The following is a 13,347-nucleotide window of genomic DNA, read 5'->3' as shown; positions in this document are numbered from 1 at the left end:
AAGGTCTATGTAGCACCTAGTTAATGTGGTGTAATGGCGAGGGTAGGAGTGGAGTAAAAGTGAGCTGAGCTTGTGGCAGCTGTGCTGTCTTCAAAGTCTAATAACGCCAGAATTCACTACTAACTCTTACCATTAGGGCTGAGCTATTTACGGTTAAAATACATAGCAGTAAGCGCAAAGTCGTGACAGCTACAAGTCCGTATTGGCTTTATACATACGGAAGTAGGAGGCGGGTCATTCTGTGAGTGGAGGGGTTAAAACAACGGAGTCACTTGAGAACATACCCCATTTACTGATGGAAAGATTCGGCGGTTCGGTCGCACGTGCCACAGGCAGCAATAGACCCTTGGAGACAAGTCGGCTGGAGGACGATGAATAGGATCGAGACGCAATTTGAGTGTTCCAACGTAACTAGGAGGCCCTGAATGTTACAATTAACTATCACTTTTTCGTCGGATTCGAGAATCTAGACTCACTGGAGACGGACTATAAGGTGCCCAATGCAGCAATATCCCCTTTTAGACAAGTCCGCTGGAGGACGATTTACTGAATCGCGACGCAATTTGGGTGCTAAATCGTCATTAGAAGGCCCTGAACGTTACAATTAACTATCAATTTCGCGTCGGATTCGAAAATCTAGACTCACAGGAGGATGACCATAAGGTGCCCGATGCAGCAATAGACCCTTGGAGACCATTCGGCAGGAGGACGATATATTGACTCTCGACGCAAATTGAGTGTTCCATCGTCATTAGGAGGCGCTGACTGTTACAATTAACTATCATTTTAGCGTCGGATTCGAAAATCTACTCACAGGAGAAGGATCATATGGTGCCCGAGACAGCAATATCCCCTTGGATACATGTCGGCTGGAGGACGATGTATTGAATCTCGACGCAATTCGAGTGTTCAATCGTCATTAGGAGGCCCTGAACGTTACTATTAACAATCAGTTTTGCGTCTAATTAGAAAATCTAAACTCACATGAGAACGACCATAAGGTGCCCGAGGCAGCAATAGACCTTTGGTGACAAGTCGGCTGGACGACGATGTATTGAATCTCGACGCAATTTGAGTGTTCCATCGTCATTAGGAGGCCCTGAAAGTTACAATTAACTATCAGTTTTGCGTCGGATTCGGAAATCTAGACTCACAGGAGAACGACCATAAGGTGCCCGAGGCAGCAATTGACCCTTGCTAACAAGTTAGCTGAAGGACGATGTACTGAATCTAGACGCAATTTGAGTGTTCCATCGTCATTAGGAGGCGCTGAACGTTACAATCAACTATTATTTTAGCGTCGGATTCGAAAATCTACTCACAGGAGAAGGCTGATATGGTGCTTGAGACAGCAATATCCCCTTGGATACAAGTGGGCTGGAGGATGATGTATTGAATCTCGACGCAATTTGAGTGTTGCATCGTCATTAGGAGGCCCTGAACGTTACAATTTGCAATCAGATTTGCGTCGCATTAGAAATTCTAGACTCACAGGAGGAAAACCATAAGGTGCCCGAGGCAGCAGTAGACCCATGGAGACAAGTCGGCTGAAGGACGATGTATTGAATCTCGACGCAATTTGAGTGTTCCATCGTCATTAGGAGGCCCTGAAAGTTACAATTAACTATCAGGTTTGCGTCGGATTCGAAAATCTAGACTCATAGGAGAACGACTATAAGGTGCCAGAGGCAGCAATAGACCCTTGGAGACAAGTCGGCTGAAGGACGATGTATTGAATCTCGACGCAATTTGAGTGTTCCATCGTCATTAGGAGTCCCTGAACGTTACAATAAACTAACAGTTTCGCGTCGGATTCAAAAATCTAGACTCATAGGAGACGGACTATTTGGAGCCCGAGGCAGCCATAGACCCTTGGAGACAAGTCGGCTGGAGGACGATGTATTGGATCGCGATTCAATTTGAGTGCTCCATCGTCATTAGGAGGCCCTGAATGTTACAATTAACTATCAGTTTTTCGTCGGATTCAAAAATCTAGACTCACTGGAGACGGACCATAGGGTGCCCGAGGCTATATCACCTTGGAGACCAGTCCGCTGGAGGACGATGTATTGAATCGCGACGCAATTTGAGTGTTCGATCGTCATTAGGAGGCGCTGAACGTTACAATTCACCATAATATTTGCGTCGGATTCGAAAATCTAGACTCACAGTAGAAGGAACATATTGTGCCCGAGACAGCAATATCCCCTTGGAAACAATTCGGCTGGAGGCCGATGTATTGAATCTCGACGCAATTTGAGTGATCCATCGGCATTAGGAAGCCTTGAACTTTACAATTAACAATCAGTTTCGCGTCGGATTCGAAAATGTAAACTCACAGGAGAGCGACCATAAGGAGCCCGAGGCAGCAATATCCCAATGGAGACAAGTCGGCTGGAGGACGATGTATTGAGTCTCGACGTAATTAGGTTGTTCCATCGTCATTAGGAGGCCCTGAAAGTTACAATTAACTATCAGTCTTTCGTCGGATTCGAAAATCTAGACTCACTGGATACGGACCATATGGTACCAGAAGCAGCAATATCCCCTTGGAAACAAGTCGGCTGGAGGCCGATGTATTGAATCTCGACGCAATTTGAGTGTTCCATCGTCATTAGGAGGCGCTGAACGTTACAATCAACTATTATTTTAGCGTCGGATTCGAAAATCTACTCACAGGAGAAGGATGATATGGTGCCTGAGACAGCAATATCCCCTAGGATACAAGTGGGCTGGAGGATGATGTATTGAATCTCGACGCAATTTGAGTGTTCCATCGTCATTAGGAGGCCCTGAACGTTACAATTAGCAATCAGTTTTGCGTCGCATTAGAAAATCTAGACTCACAGGAGAACGAATATAAGGTGCCCGAGGCAGCAACAGACCCATGGAAACAAGTCGGCTGAAGGACGTTGTATTGAATCTCGACGCAATTTGTGTGTTCCATCGTCATTAGGAGGCGCTGACTGTTACAATTAACTATCATTTTAGGGTCGGATTCGAAAATCTACTCACAGGAGAAGGATCATATGGTGCCCGAGACAGCGATATCCCGTTGGATACATGTCGGCTGGAGCACGATGTATTAAATCTCGACGCAATTTGAGTGTTCAATCGTCATTAGGAGGCCCTGAACGTTACTATTAACAATCAGTTTTGCGTCGGATTAGAAAATCTAAACTCACATGAGAACGACCATATGGTGCCCGAGGCAGCAATAGACCTTTGGTGACAAGTCGGCTGGACGACGATGTATTGAATCTCGACGCAATTTGTGTGTTCCATCGTCATTAGGAGGCCCTGAACGTTACAATTAACTATCAGTTTTGCGTCGGATTCGAAAATCTAGACTCACAGGAAAACAATCATAAGCTGCCCCAGACAGCAATTGACCCTTGGAGACAGGTCGGCTGGAGGCCGATGTATTGGATCGCGACGCAATGTTACAATTAACTATCAGTTTTTCGTCGGATTCTAAAATCTAGACTCACTGGAGACGGACCATAAGGTACCCGAAGCAGCAATATCCCCTTGGAGACAAGTCGGCTGGAGGCCGATGTATTGAATCTCGACGCAATTTGAGTGTTCCATCGTCATTAACAGGCCCTGAACGTTACAATCAACTATTATTTTAGCGTCGGATTCGAAAATCTACTCACAGGAGAAGGATGATATGGTGCTTGAGACAGCAATATCCCCTTAGATACAAGTGGGCTGGAGGATGATGTATTGAACCTCGACGCAATTTGAGTGTTCAATCGTCATTAGGAGGCCCTGAACGTTACAATTTGCAATCAGTTTTGCGTCGCATTAGAAATTCTAGACTCACAGGAGAACAACCATAAGGTGCCCGAGGCAGCAATAGACCCATGGAGACAAGTCGGCTGAAGGACGATGTATTGAATCTCGACGCAATTTGAGTGTTCAATCGTCATTAGGAGGCCCTGAACGTTACTATTAACAATCAGTTTTGCGTCGGATAAGAAAATCTAAACTCACATGAGAACGACCATATGGTGCCCGAGGCAGCAATAGACCTTTGGTGACAAGTCGGCTGGACGACGATGTATTGAATCTCGACGCAATTTGTGTGTTCCATCGTCATTAGCAGGCCCTGAACGTTACAATTAACTATCAGTTTTGCGTCGGATTCGAAAATCTAGACTCACAGGAAAACAATCATAAGGTGCCCCAGACAGCAATTGACCCTTGGAGACAGGTCGGCTGGAGGCCGATGTATTGGATCGCGACGCAATGTTACAATTAACTATCAGTTTTTCGTCGGATTCGAAAATCTAGACTCACTGGAGACGGACCATAAGTTACCCGAAGCAGCAATATACCCTTGGAGACAAGTCGGCTGGAGGCCGATGTATTGAATCTCGACGCAATTTGAGTGTTCCATCGTAATTAACAGGCCCTGAACGTTACAATCAACTATTATTTTAGCGTCGGATTCGAAAATCTACTCACAGGAGAAGGATGATATGGTGCTTGAGACAGCAATATCCCCTTAGATACAAGTGGGCTGGAGGATGATGTATTGAATCTCGACGCAATTTGAGTGTTCAATCGTCATTAGGAGGCCCTGAACGTTACAATTTGCAATCAGTTTTGCGTCGCATTAGAAATTCTAGACTCACAGGAGAACAACCATAAGGTGCCCGAGGCAGCAATAGACCCATGGAGACAAGTCGGCTGAAGGACGATGTATTCAATCTCGACGCAATTTGAGTGTTCCATCGTCATTAGGAGGCCCTGAAAGTTACAATTAACTATCAGTTTTGCGTCGGATTCGAAAATCTAGACTCATAGGAGAACGACTATAAGGTGCCAGAGGCAACAATAGACCCTTGGAGACAAGTCGGCTGAAAGACGATGTATTGAATCTCGACGCAATTTGAGTGTTCCATCGTCATTAGGAGGCCCTGAAAGTTACAATAAACTATCAGTTCCGCGTCGGATTCAAAAATGTAGACTCACAGGAGACGGACTATTTGGAGCCCGAGGCAGCAATAGACCCTTGGAGACAAGTCGGCTGGAGGACGATGTATTGGATCGCGAATCAATTTGAGTGCTCCATCGTCATTAGGAGGCCCTGAATGTTACAATTAACTATCAGTTTTTCGTCGGATTCATAAATCTAGACTCACTGGAGACGGACCATAGGGTGGCCGAGGCTATATCACCTTGGAGACCAGTCCGCTGGAGGACGATGTATAGATTCGCGACGCAATTTGAGTGTCCGATCGTCATTTGGAGGCGCTGAACGTTACAATTCACCATCATGTTTGCGTCGGATTCGAAAATCTAGACTCACAGTAGAAGGATCATATTGTACCCGAGACAGCAATATCCCCTTGGAGACAATTCGGCTGGAGGCCGATGTATTGAATCTCGACGCAAATTGAGTGTTCCATCGGCATTAGGAAGCCCTGAACGTTACAATTAACAATCAGTTTCGCGTCGGATTCGAAAATCTTAACTCACAGAAGAGCGACCATAAGGAGCCCGAGGCAGCAATATCCCAATGGAGACAAGTCGGCTGGAGGACGATGTATTGAGTCTCGACGCAATTTGAGTGTTCCATCGTCATTAGGAGGCCCTGAACGTTACAATTAACTATCAGTCTTTCGTCGGATTCGAAAATCTAGACTCACTGGAGACGGACCATAAGGTACCCGAAGCAGCAATATCCCCTTGGAGACAAGTCGGCTGGAGGCCGGTGTATTGAATCTCGACGCAATTTGAGTGTTCCATCGTCATTAGGAGGTCCTGAACGTTACAATTAGCAATCAGTTTTGCGTCGCATTAGAAAATCTAGACTCACAGGAAAACGACCATAAGGTGCCCGAGGCAGCAATAGACTCTTGGAGGCAAGTCGGCTGGAGGACGATGTATTGGATCGCGACGCAATTTGAGTGTTCCAACATATCTAGGAGGCCCTGAATGTTACAATGAACTATCAGTTTTTCGCCGGATTCGAGAATCTAGACTCACTGGAGACGGACCATAAGGTGCCCAAAGCAGCAATATCCCCTTTTAGACCAGTCCGCTGGAGGACGATTTATTGAATCGCGACGCTATTTGAGTGGTCCATCGTCATTAGGAGGCCCTGAATGTTACAATTAACTATCAGTGTTTCGTCGGATTCGAAAATCTAGACTCACTGGAGACGGACCATAAGGTGCCCGAAGCAGGAGACCAGTCCGCTGGAGGACGATGTATTGAATTGCGACCTAATTTGAGTGTTCCATCGTCATTAGGAGGCCCTGAACGTTACGATTAACTATCAGTTTCGCGTTGGATTCGAAAATCTAGACTCACACTAGAACGACCATAAGGTGCCCGAGGCAGCAATGGACTCTTGGAGACAAGTCTGCTGAAGGACGACGCAATTTGAGTGGTCCATCGGTATCAGGAGGCCCTGAACTTTACAATTAACTATTAGTTTCGCGTCGGATTCAAAAATCTACACTCACAGGAGATAGACCATTTGGTGCCCGAGGCAGCAATATCCCCTTGGAGTCAAGTCGGCTGATGGACGATGTATTGAATCTCGACGCAATTTGAGTGTTCCATCGTCATTAGGAGGCCCTGAACTTTACAATTAACGATTAGTTTTGCGGCGGATTCGAAAACCTACACTCACAGGAGAAGGATCATATGGTGCCCTAGACAGCAATATCCCCTTGGAGACAAATCGGCTGGAGGCCGATATATTGATTCTCGACGCAATTTGAGTGTTCCATCGTCATTAGGAAGCCCTGAACGCTACAATTAACAATCAGTTTGGCGTCGGTTTCGAAAATCTAGACTCACAGGTCAGCGACCATAAGGAGCCCGAGGCAGCAATATCCCCATGGTGACATGTCGGCTGGAGGCCGGTAAGTTGAATCTCGATGCAATTTGAGTGTTCCATCGTCATTAGGAGGCCCTGAACGTTACAATTAACTATCAGTTTTGCGTCGGATTCGAAAAGCTGGACTCACAGGAGAACGATCATAAGGAGCCCCAGGCAGCAATAGACCCTTGGAGACAAGTCGGCTGGTGGACGATGTATTAGATCACGACGCAATTTTAATGTTCCATCGTAACTAGGAGGCCCTGAATGTTACAATTAACTATCAGTTTTTCGTCGGGTTCGATAATCTAGACTCAACGGAGACGGACCATAAGATGCCAGAAGCAGCAATAGACCCTTGGAGACAAGTCGGCTGGAGGACGATGTATTAAATCTCGACGCAATTTGAGTGTTCCATCGTCATTAGGAGGCCCTGAACGTTACGATTAACTATCAGTTTCGCGTTCGATTCGAAAATCTAGACTCACAGGAGAAGGACCATATTGTGCCCGAGGCAGCAATATCCCCTTGGAGACAAGTCGGCTGGAGGCAGATATATTGAGTCACGAGGCAATTTGAGTGTTTCATCGTCATTAGGAGGCCCTGAAAGTTACAATTAACTATCATTTTTGCGTCGGATTCGAATATCTAGACCCACACTAGAACGACCGTAAGGTGCCCGAGGCAGCAATAGACCCTTGGAGACAATTCGGCTGGAGCACGATGTATTGAATCTCGACGCAATTTGAGTGTTCCATCGTCATTACGTGGCCCTTACCGTTACAATTAACTATCAGTTTTACGTCGGGTTCGAAAATCTATACTCACCGGAGGCGGACCATAAGGTGCCCGAAGCAGCAATATCCCCTTGGAGACCAGTCCGCTGGAGTACGATGTATTGAATCGCGACGCAATTTGAGTGCTCCATCATCATTAGGAGGCCCTGAACGTTACAATTAACTATCAGTTTCGCGTCGGATTCGAAAATCTAGACCCACAGGAGAAGCACCATGTGGTGCCCGAGGCAGCAAAATCCCCTTGGAGACAAGTCGGCTGGAGGACGATGTTTTAAATCGAGACGCAATTTTTTGTGTTCCATCGTAATTAGGAGGCCCTCAACGTTACAATTAACTATCATTTTTGCGTCGGATTCGAAAATCTAGACTCACAGGAGAACGACCATAAGGTGCCCGAGGCAGCAATAGACCCTTGGAGACCATTCGGCTCTAGGACGATATATTGACTCTCGACGCAATTTGAGTGTTCCATCGTCATTAGGAGGCGCTGAACGTTACAATTAACTATCATTTTAGCGTCGGATTCGAAAATCTATTCACAGGAGATGGATCATATGGTGCCTGAGACAGCAAAATCCCCTTGGATACAAGTCGGCTGGAGGACGATGTATTGAATCTCGACGCATTTTGAGAGTTCCATCGTCATTAGGAGGCCCTGAACGTTACTATTAACAATCATTTTAGCGTCGGATTCGAAAATCTACTCGCAGGAGAACGATCATATGGTGCCCGAGAAAGAAATATCCCCTTGGATACAAGTCGGCTGGAGGACGATGTATTGAATCTCGACGCTATTTGAGTGATCCGTCGTCATTAGGAGGCCCTGAACGTTACAATTAACTATCAGTTTCGCGTCGGATTAGAAAATCTAGACTAACTGGAGACGGAACATAAGGTGCCCGAGGCTATATCCCCTTGGTGACCAGTCCGCTGGAGGACGATGTTTTTAATCGCGACACAATTTGAGTGCTCCATCGTCTTTAGGAGGCCCTGAACGTTACAATTAACTACCAGTTTTGCGTCGGGTTCGAAAACGTAGAATCACCGGAGATAGACCATGTGGTGCCCGAGGCAGCGATATCCCCTTGGAGACAAGTCGGCTGGAGGACGATGTAGTGAATCTCGACGCAATTTGAGTGTTCCATCGTCATTAGCAGGCCGTGTACGTTACAATTAACTATCAGTTTTGCGTCGAAATAGAAAATCAAGACTCACAGGAAAACGATCATTAGGTGCCCCAGGCAGCAATAGACCCTTGAAGACAAGTCGGCTGGAGTAAGATGTATTGGATCGCGACGCAATTTGAGTGTTCCATCGTAACTAGCAGGCCCTGAGTGTTACAATTAACCATGTTTTTCGTCGGATTCGAAAATCTACACTCACTGGAGACGGACCAAAAGGTGCCCGAAGCAGCAATATCCTCTAGGAGACAAGTCCGCTGGAGTACGATGTATTGAAACGCGACGCAATTTGAGTGCTCCATCGTCATTACGAGGCCGTGAACGTTACAATTAACTATCAGTTTGCGTCGGATTCGAAAACGTAGAATCAAAGGAGACGGACCATGTGGTGCCCGAGGCAGCGATATCCCCTTGGAGACAATTCGGCTGGAGGACGATGTAGAGAATCTCGACGCAATTTGAGTGTTCCATCGTCATTAGGAGGCCCTGAATGTTACAATTAACTATCAGTTTTTCGTCGGATTCGAAAATCTAGACCCACTGGAGAAGGACCATATGGTGCCCGAGGCAGCAATATCCCCTTGGAGACAAGTCGGCTGGAGGCAGATATATTGAGTCTCGAGGCAATTTGAGTGTTTCATCGTCATTAGGAGCCCCTGAAAGTTACAATTAACTATCATTTTTGCGTCGGATTCGAAAATCTAGACTCACAGGAGAACGACCATAAGGTGCCCGAGGCAGCAATTGACTCTTGGAGACAAGTCGGCTGAAGGACGACGCAATTTGAGTGTTCCATCGTCATTAGGAGGCCCTGAACTTTACAATTAACTATTAGTTTCGCGTCGGATTCAAAAATCTACGCTCACAGGAGAAGGACCATTTGGTGCCCGAGGCAGCAATATCCCCTTGGAGTCAAGTCGGCTGATGGACGATGTATTGAATCTCGTCGCAATTTGAGTGTTCCATCGTCATTAGGAGGCGCTGAACGTTACAATTAACTTTCATTCTAGCGTCGGGTTCGAAAATCTACTCACAGGAGAAGGCTCATATGGTGCCCGAGACAGCAATATCCCCTTGGAGACAAATCGGCTGAATGCCGATGTATTAAGTCTCGACGCAATTTGAGTGTTCCATCGTCATTAAGAGGCCCTGTACGTTACAATTAACTATCAGTTTTGCGTCGGATTCGAAAATCTAGACTCACAGGAAAACGATCATTAGGTGCCCCAGGCAGCAATAGTCCCTTGAAGACAAGTCGGCTGGAGTACGATGTATTGGATCGCGACGCAATTTGAGTGTTCCATCGTAACCAGTAGGCCCTGAAAGTTACAATTAACCATCAGTTTTTCGTCGGATTCGAAAATCTAGACTCACTGGTGTCGGACCATAAGGTGCCCGAAGCAGCAATATCCCCTTGGAGACCAGTCCGCTGGAGTACGATGTATTGAATCGCGACGCAATTTGAGTGCTCCATCGTCATTAGGAGGCACTGAACGTTACAATTAACTATCAGTTTCGCGTCGGATTCGAAAATCTAGACTCACAGAAGAAGGACCATGTGGTGCCCGAGGCAGCAAAATCCCCTTGGAGACAAGTCGGCTGGAGGACGATGTATTGAATCGTGACGCAATTTGAGTGTTGCATCGTCATTAGGAGGCCCTGAACCTTACAATTAACTATCATTTTTGCGTCGGATTCCAAAATCTAGACTCACAGGGGAACGACCATAAGGTGCCCGAGGCAGCAATAGACCCTTGGAGACCATTCGGCTGGAGGACGATATATTGACTCTCGACGCAATTTGAGTGTTCCATCGTCATTACGAGGCGCTGAACGTTACAGTTAACTATCATTTTAGCGTCGGATTCGAAAATCTATTCACAGGAGAAGGATCATATGGTGTCCGAGACAGCAATATCCCCTTGGATACAAGTCGGCTGGAGGACGATGTATTGAATCTCGACGCAATTTGAGTGCTCCATCGTCATTAGGAGGCCCTCAACGTTACAATGAACTATTAGTTTCGCGTCGGATTCAAAAATTTAGACTCACAGGAGACGGACTATTTTGAGCCCGAGGCAGCAATAGACCCTTGGAGACAAGTCGGCTAGAGGACGATGTATTGGATCGCGAATCAGTTTGGGTGCTATATAGTCATTAGGAGGCCCTGAATGTTACAATTAACTATCAGTTTTTCGTTGGATTCAAAAATCTAGATTCACTGGAGACGGACCATAAGGTGCCTGAGGCTATATCCCCTTGGAGACCAGTCCGCTGGAGGACGATGTATTGAATCGCGACGCAATTTGAGTGTTCGATTGTCATTAGGAGGCGCTGAACGTTACAATTCACTATCATGTTTGCTTCGGATTCGAAAATCTCGACTCACAATAGAAGGATCATATTGTGCCCGAGACAACAATATGCCCTTGGATACAAGTCGGCTGGAGGCCGAAGTATTGAATCTCGACGCAATTTGAGTGTTCCATCGTCATTAGGAGGCCCTGACCGTTACAATTAACTATCATTTTAGCGTCGGATTCGAAAATCTACTCGCAGGAGAAGGATCATATTGTGCCCGACACAGAAATATCCCCTTGGATACAAGTCGGCTGGAGGACGATGTATTGAATCTCGACGCAATTTGAGTGTTCAATCGTCATTAGGAGGCCCTGAACGTTACTATTAACAATCACTTTTGCGTAGGATTCGAAAATCTAAACTCACAGGAGAGCGACCATAAGGAGCCCGAGGCAGCAATATCCCAATGGAGACAAGTCGGCTGGAGGACTATGTATTGAATCTCGACGCAATTCGAGTGTTCCATCGTCATTATGAGGCCCTGAACGTTACAATTAACTATCAGTTTTTCGTCGGATTCGAAAATCTAAATTCACAGGAAAACGATCATAAGGTGTCCCAGGCAGCAATAGACCCTTGGAGACAAGTCGGCTGGAGGACGATGTAGTGAATCTCGACGCGATTTGAGTGTTCCATCGTCATTAGGAGGCCCTGAACATTACAATTAACAATCAGTTTTGTGTCGGATTCTAAAATCTAGACCTACAGGGAAACGACCATAAGGTGCCCGAGGCAGCAATAGACCCTTGGAGACAAATCGGCTGAATGCCGATGCATTGAGTCTCGACGCAATTTGAGTGTTCCATCGTCATTAGGTAGCCCTGACCGTTACAATTAACAATCAGTTTCGCGTCGGATTCGAAAATCTAGACTCACAGGAGAGCGACCATAAGTAGCCCGAGGCAGCAATATCACCATGGAGACAAGTCGGCTGGAGGACGATGTATTGAATCTCGACGCAATTTGAGTGTTCCATCGTCATTAGGAGGCCCTGTACGTTACAATTAACTATCAGTTTTGCGTCGGATTCGAAAATCTAGACTCACGGGAAAACGATCATTAGGTGCCCCAGGTAGCAATAGTCCCTTGAAGACAAGTCGGCTGGAGTACGATGTTTTGGATCGCGACGCAATTTGAGTGTTCCATCATAACCAGCAGGCCCTGAAAGTTACAATTAACCATCAGTTTTTCGTCGGATTCGAAAATCTAGACTCACTGGAGACGGACCATATGGTGCCCGAAGCAGCAATATCCCCTTGGAGACCAGTCCGCTGGAGTACGATGTATTGAATCGCACGGCAATTTGAGTGCTCCATCGTCATTAGGTGGCCCTGAACGTTACAATTAACTATCAGTTTCGCGTCGGATTCGAAAATCTAGACTCACAGGAGAAGGACCATGTGGCGCCCGAGGCAGCAAAATCCCCTTGGAGACAAGTCGGCTGGAGGACGATGTATTGAATAGAGACGCAATTTGAGTGTTGCATCGTCATTAGGAGGCTCTGAACGTTACAATTAACTATCATTTTTGCGTCGGATTCGAAAATCTAGACTCACAGGAGAACGACCATAAGGTGCCCGAGGCAGCAATAGACCCTTGGAGACCATTCGGCTGGAGGACGATATATTGACTTTCGACGCAATTTCAGTGTTCCATCGTCATTAGGAGGCGCTGAACGTGACAGTTAACTATCATTTTAGCATCGGATTCGAAAATCTATTCACAGGAGAAGGATCATATGGTGCCCGAGACAGCAATATCCCCTTGGATACAAGTCGGCTGGAGGACGATGTATTGAATCTCGACGCAATTTGAGTGCTCCATCGTCATTAGGAGGCTCTGAACGTTACAATAAACTATTAGTTTCGCGTCGGATTCAAAAATCTAGACTCACAGGAGATGGACTATTTGGAGCCCGAGGCAGCAATAGACCCTTGGAGACAAGTCGGCTGGAGGACGATGTATTGGATCGCGAATCAATTTGGATGCTCCATCGTCATTAGGAGGCCCTGAATGTTACAATTAAATTTCAGTTTTTCGTCGGATTAGAAAATCTAGACCCACATGAGAACGACCATAAGGTGCCAGAGGCAGCAATAGACCTTTGGAGACAAATCGGCTGAAGGACGATGTATTGAATCTCGGCGCAATTTGAGTGCTCCAT

The sequence above is a fragment of the Schistocerca serialis genome, chromosome 6 (assembly GCF_023864345.2).
Source record: "Schistocerca serialis cubense isolate TAMUIC-IGC-003099 chromosome 6, iqSchSeri2.2, whole genome shotgun sequence".
In the NCBI taxonomy this organism is placed as follows: domain Eukaryota; kingdom Metazoa; phylum Arthropoda; class Insecta; order Orthoptera; family Acrididae; genus Schistocerca; species Schistocerca serialis.
Note: the sequence above shows the minus strand (reverse complement) of the source record.